Source organism: Lycium barbarum, chromosome 1 (genome assembly GCF_019175385.1).
Source record: "Lycium barbarum isolate Lr01 chromosome 1, ASM1917538v2, whole genome shotgun sequence".
Taxonomy (NCBI): Eukaryota; Viridiplantae; Streptophyta; class Magnoliopsida; order Solanales; family Solanaceae; genus Lycium; species Lycium barbarum.
The window spans coordinates 164,910,833-164,916,618 of record NC_083337.1 but is presented as its reverse complement, the minus strand read 5'-3'; the positions used below and the strand labels follow the sequence as shown (position 1 = coordinate 164,916,618).

Here is a 5,786-nt window from a genome sequence, read left to right as displayed (position 1 = left end):
TACCACTCACCACCCCCATCCTCATCCCACAATCACCCCCTTCACACCACCCACCCCTCCACCACCCACTACCTCTTACCACCACCCAACTCCACCCCCACCCTCTCAGCCACTACCCCCACCCTCATCCCACAACCACCCACCTCACACCACCCACCCCTCCGCCACCCCCACTCATTATCTACTTATTTTTTTAAATTCCTATTTTATTCCTTACCTGAATTTTATTAATATATATAAATTAATTTCTAATTAAGACTTAAGGGTATTTTAATAAACTTATAAGTTATCATACAATATGATACAGTCAAACCAAACAATACAAATATTATTAAACCACAACAAACGATACAGTCTATCCAAATACTGTGTTCATTAATACAGTACAATACAATATAACATCATACTTTACCATACTATACTGTACATTAATGAACCACGGGAAACCATCCAAACAGAGGGTTAGTAGTACAAATTTTAACTCAATTTTCCCTCACCAATCCATTATATGTCATCATCGGAAAAACCATCAATTAGCCAGGATTTCGTCGGAAAATATGAAGTTTCGCTATAAAAATAATTTTTCCGTCTAATTCAAGGACCCAAATTTGACTCTTCTCTAAAGACAAAGAATTTAGAGGAAGCAGGAATCTTACTGGTTCACAATACCATCCACGAACAAGAATGGGAAAAATCACTATTCAAAATCTAAGAAAACATAAAGAAATGATATATAAAAATCTAATCGAAATTTGGTCATGGTGAAAGATTCAAATGGTAGCACTGATTAAGATGGTGGAGTTGGTGAAGAAATTTTATTTTGGAGAAGAAGGACAGAATTGAGCCACACCGCCAGCACGTTCTTCATGTCATCGTTGTTAGTCACCGGCGGAAGAGGCATCGGTGGGCTTAAGCTGCTCTCCCTATTTTCTTATCTGAGGGCTTCATCGGTGGGCTTAGATCTCCCTGTTTTCATCTTTCTTATGGTTGTTAGCCACCGGTAATAGGCATCCCAAATGGGGCATTTTTTTTTGGAAAATTTAGGATTTGAAATAGAAGTTGAAGTTGAAATTTTGTGCAAACTACATAAACAAACATTAATTTGAAATCAAAATATGAAATTATGATTTCATATCGCATGACGAAACGCCTTTTTAAGACACTTAAAATGGGATGGAGGGAGTAATAGTTTGTTCAAGGGACTCAGAGGTGGAGAGCAACATTCGCCTGTGGAAGACATCATGGTGGTGATGACAACGACCGTTGAAGAATTGGAGCGACAACAACAATGTTAGTGGAAGACAACGATGGTGGTGATAACGGCAATGTCTGTGGAAGTATCGGAGCGATTGTAGAAGACGGCGATGGTGGTGAGACCGGCAGCGTCTGTGGAAGTACTGCAACTTGCTGTCGAGTGAACATCTTAAAAATATGTCAAGGTCACTGAATTCAACATCCGGCGGCAAAAGTACAGCAAAAGGCAAGCAGCAAAGACGAGCCAAGTATATATATCGAGTTTAAAGATATTCACTGCACAGTTCAAGGAAGCATTAACAAGGAAGAAATTGAAGATTCCAGATCAGTCGAAGGTTGAACCATTGCTAGATTCCCAAGCCAAGCCACTGCCAAGCTCAAGAACCCTACTATTTGATGAGTAGAAGCATGTCTAAAATAGTACTGAAAAAGAATAGTCCCCACCATTCCGAGTGAATATTTCATAATATTCAAAATCCACAATAAAGAAGGCAATGTACCCCACTCGTTAAATCGTTGCTTAAGCCTTAAATAAGCAGTCAGTGGGACTAGACGAATGAATGAATACAATAAACATAACAGGACACACAAGAAACACCCCAGAAAAACATCTATCGAAACAAGTACTCCATAAACAACAGGTATAATTAGGATACACCAAAATAAGGTATAACTGAAATATATTCCAATAAAATGACTTGTCAGTATGATCTTGATGAACGGAGAATTAGCTATTCTCGAGAAGAAAATATATATTCGCCGAGGACGGAGTTGTGCCAAAGTCGTAAAATAGTGGGCTAGCCCGTCGTCCACAGCTGGAGGTGGCCTGTTTTTTAAGGATGGACGGAGAAGAAAAGCATATGCGGATGAAATGAAAATAGACAGAGACATCATAAATAGGAGTGCATCTATGACCGCATAATAAGATCACGTATGATCTGAATTTGAGTTCGATGAGAATAAAACATAAAATGCAATTACACAACATATGAAGCTGATATAGTATGAGACTATGAAAAAAACAAGTGAGGGGAATTCCTTAAGGCTGAAGACAACTTAATTGGCAATTGGAATTTTTTTAGGTATTACTCTTAATTCTTATCTGAGATACGTAATTGTAGAGTCTTTAACAATTCACAAGATATTTTGAAAGTCGAACAGGGTGTTGAAGCTTTCCTAGTAGCTACATTAATGAGAAGAAAGTTCTGAGAAACTCATGAGGAACTTCCTTTTCATTTGGATAATTTATCCGTAATACTTATTGGAAAATAATCAGTGTTCACTGTTCACACAAAATCAAGCAATGTGACTTTACTGGCTAGTAAAATTTAGAGTGCGATTGCATAACAATGATACCGACGGAATTAGCATGAGCAATACGGGTTCGGCAAAATTCAATAATTTGAATTCAAACTCTATATTTGTTGAGAAATATATTGAATTCGTACGTATAATAAAGTTCAAATTCAGAACACATATATTTCAAATTATGAACCCGCCTCTAATCAATGAAATATGATTAAGTAATTATATATGTATGTGAAAAAATTGCATATCTTACCTTTATTAATATGGTGGACACACCGAATATGGCATAATCTTTTATCGATGATTGATATGGGTATAATCAAACCTCAATCAAAGGAAACTAGTCTTCCGTGCAAATTAATTAGATCCCCAAAGGCTGCTAGGAAAATAAAGTCTCTTTACCGTGTGGATATTCAGTGTTTTTTTCCCGTGTCTACTTTTTTCCATCATAGAGGGAAAGGGAAAAAACATTCGCAATAATAAAGTCTCCTTTAGTGGCTTATCAGTTCAGTTGACAAATGTCGACTTATGGGAGAAAAGGACATATAACTAAATAAAGGAATAACTAGAATTACACGAAACTGTTATAAAATGAAGCTAAAAGAGTCACAATATTAAAGGATGAAAATCATAGAAATAGAATGACAAAAGAGGAGAGATTTTTACTATTCTTCCAAAATGTGTTTCAAGTGTATTTCATATGAAAACTTATGTCTCTATTTATAGTGCTACATATGCATTCAATATATGAGAAAATGGAGGAACCATTCAGATGGTGGAGGAAAATGGAGGAACCATTAAGATGGTGGAGGAGAAGCATTATATTTGTGTATTGGACATCCATAATATATTTCATAACACTCCCCCTTGGATGTCCATAGATGATGTGCATCGTTAAAAACCTTATTGGGAAAAACCCTGTGGGAAAAAGCCTCAATGAAGGAAAAAAAAAGAGTACACATATCTAGTAATACGCTTTGAGAGCTGCCTCATTAAAAACCTTACCAAGAAAACCCAATGGGACAAAACTTGGTTAAGGAAAAAAGAGTACAACGCGTATTTCACTCCCCCTGACGAAGACCAATATTCAGATGTCGGAGTCTTCGCATTCCAATCTTGAATATCATCTTCTCAAGAGTTGAAGTTGGCAAAGATTTGGTGAACAAATCTGCATGATTGTCACTTGAACGAATTTGTTGCACATCAATATCACCTTTCTTCTGGAGATCATGTGTGAAAAATAACTTTGGTGAAATGTGTTTCGTTCTATCTCCTTTTATAAATCCTCCTTTTAATTGAGTTATGCATGCAGCATTATCTTCATATAATACTGTGGGTAATTTTGTATCACACTTCAAGCCACATCTTTCTCTGATGAAATGTATCACTGATCTCAACCACACACATTCTTTACTTGCTTCATGAATGGCTATTATCTCAGCATGATTCGAAGAAGTAGCAACAATGGACTGCTTTGTGGATCGCCATGATATAGCAGTACCTCCGCATGTAAAAAGATAGCCTGTTTGAGATCGAGCTTTATGTGGATCAGATAAATAACCTGCATCTGCATAACCAACAAGATCTGTACTACCTTTGTTAGTATAAAACAGACCCATATCACTAGTTCCCTTCAGATATCGCAATATATGCTTAACTCCGTTCCAATGTCTTCGTGTAGGAGAAGAGCTATATCTTGCTAGCAAATTAACAGAGAACGCTATGTCAGGTCTTGTAGCGTTAGCAAGATACATAAGTGCACCAATTGCACTAAGATATGGTACTTCAGGACCAAGAAGCTCTTCATTTTCTTCTTGAGGTCGGAACGAATCTTTACTCACTTCAAGTAAGCGAACAACCATTGGAGTACTTAAAGGATGCGCATTGTCCATGTAAAATCTTTTTAAAACCTTTTCGGCATAAGCAAATTGATGGATAAGGATCCCATCTGTCAAATGTTCAATCTGCAAACCAAGACAAAGTTTTGCTTTTCCCAGATCTTTCATCTCAAATTCTTTCTTTAAATATTCAATCGCCTTTTGGAGCTCTTCTGGAGTTCCAATTAGGTTTATGTCATCAACATAAACAGCGATTATAACGAACTCCAATTTTGCTTTCTTAATAAAAACACATGGACAAATGGCATCATTTATATAACCTTCTTTTACCAAGTACTCACTGAGGCGATTGTACCACATGCGCCCTGATTGTTTTAGACCATACAACGATCTTTGTAATCTGATTGAATACATCTCCCGAGACTTTGAGTTAATTGCTTCAGGCATTTTAAATCCTTCAGGAATTTTCATATAGACTTCATTATCAAGTGAGCCATAAAGGTAAGTTGTAACCACATCCATCAGATGTATTTCAAGGTTTTCATGTACAGCTAAACTGATGAGATATCGAAATGTTATGCCATCCATAACTGGTGAATATATTTCTTCATAGTCGATACCGGGTCGTTGAGAGAATCCTTGTGCAACAAGGCGTGCCTTGTATCTCACAATTTCATTCCTCTCATTCCTTTTTCGCACAAAAATCCATTTATGGCCAATTGGTTTTACACCATTGGGCGTTTGGACTACAGGTCCAAAAACCTCACGTTTGGCAAGTGAATTCAATTCTGATTGAACTGCCTCTTGCCATTTTGGCCAATCATATCTTCGTCGACATTCTTCGACAGATTGGGGTTCCTGATCGTCAATGTCTTTCATAATATTTAGGGCAACATTATATGCAAAAACATTATCCACCATAATCTTCGATCGATTCAAATTTATCCCATCACTAGAAGAACTCAATGATAGTTCTTTATTTACTTGAGTCTCGGGTTCCCTAATATCTTCAGGAGTATCAGGATTAGTCAGATCTTGAATATCTTCATGATATTCTTTCATAGTGTCATTTTGATCATTTTTCGTGTTTCTTTTTCTAGAATTTTTATCCTTAGAACCCAATGGCCTACCACGCTTCAGGCGTGCATGAGATTTAGAGGCTATGACACTAGTAGATTTTCCCTTTGGGACATCAATTCGGATAGGCACATTCTCTGCAGGGATATGTGACTTAGTTATCCTTTTCAAATCAGTAAATGCGTCTGACATTTGATTTGCTATTTTTTGCAAGTGAATGATCTTCTGTTTACATATGGGGGCACGTGGATCAAAATGAGATAGTGATGGAACTTTCCACACAATTTCTCTTTTGATTTCTTTTCTCTC

At 36.9% G+C, this 5,786-nt stretch overlaps 1 long non-coding RNA gene across 1 annotated transcript; it reads right to left on the bottom strand.

Moving 5' to 3' along the window:
* Window positions 1-356: 356 nt before the first annotated feature.
* On the bottom strand, window positions 357-2,979 carry LOC132626206 (uncharacterized). The gene is made up of 2 exons (XR_009577200.1): window positions 1,911-2,979; window positions 357-1,422 (listed from the first exon to the last, which is right to left on the bottom strand). It is a non-coding gene; the product is annotated as an uncharacterized LOC132626206 (long non-coding RNA).
* Window positions 2,980-5,786: the final 2,807 nt, after the last annotated feature.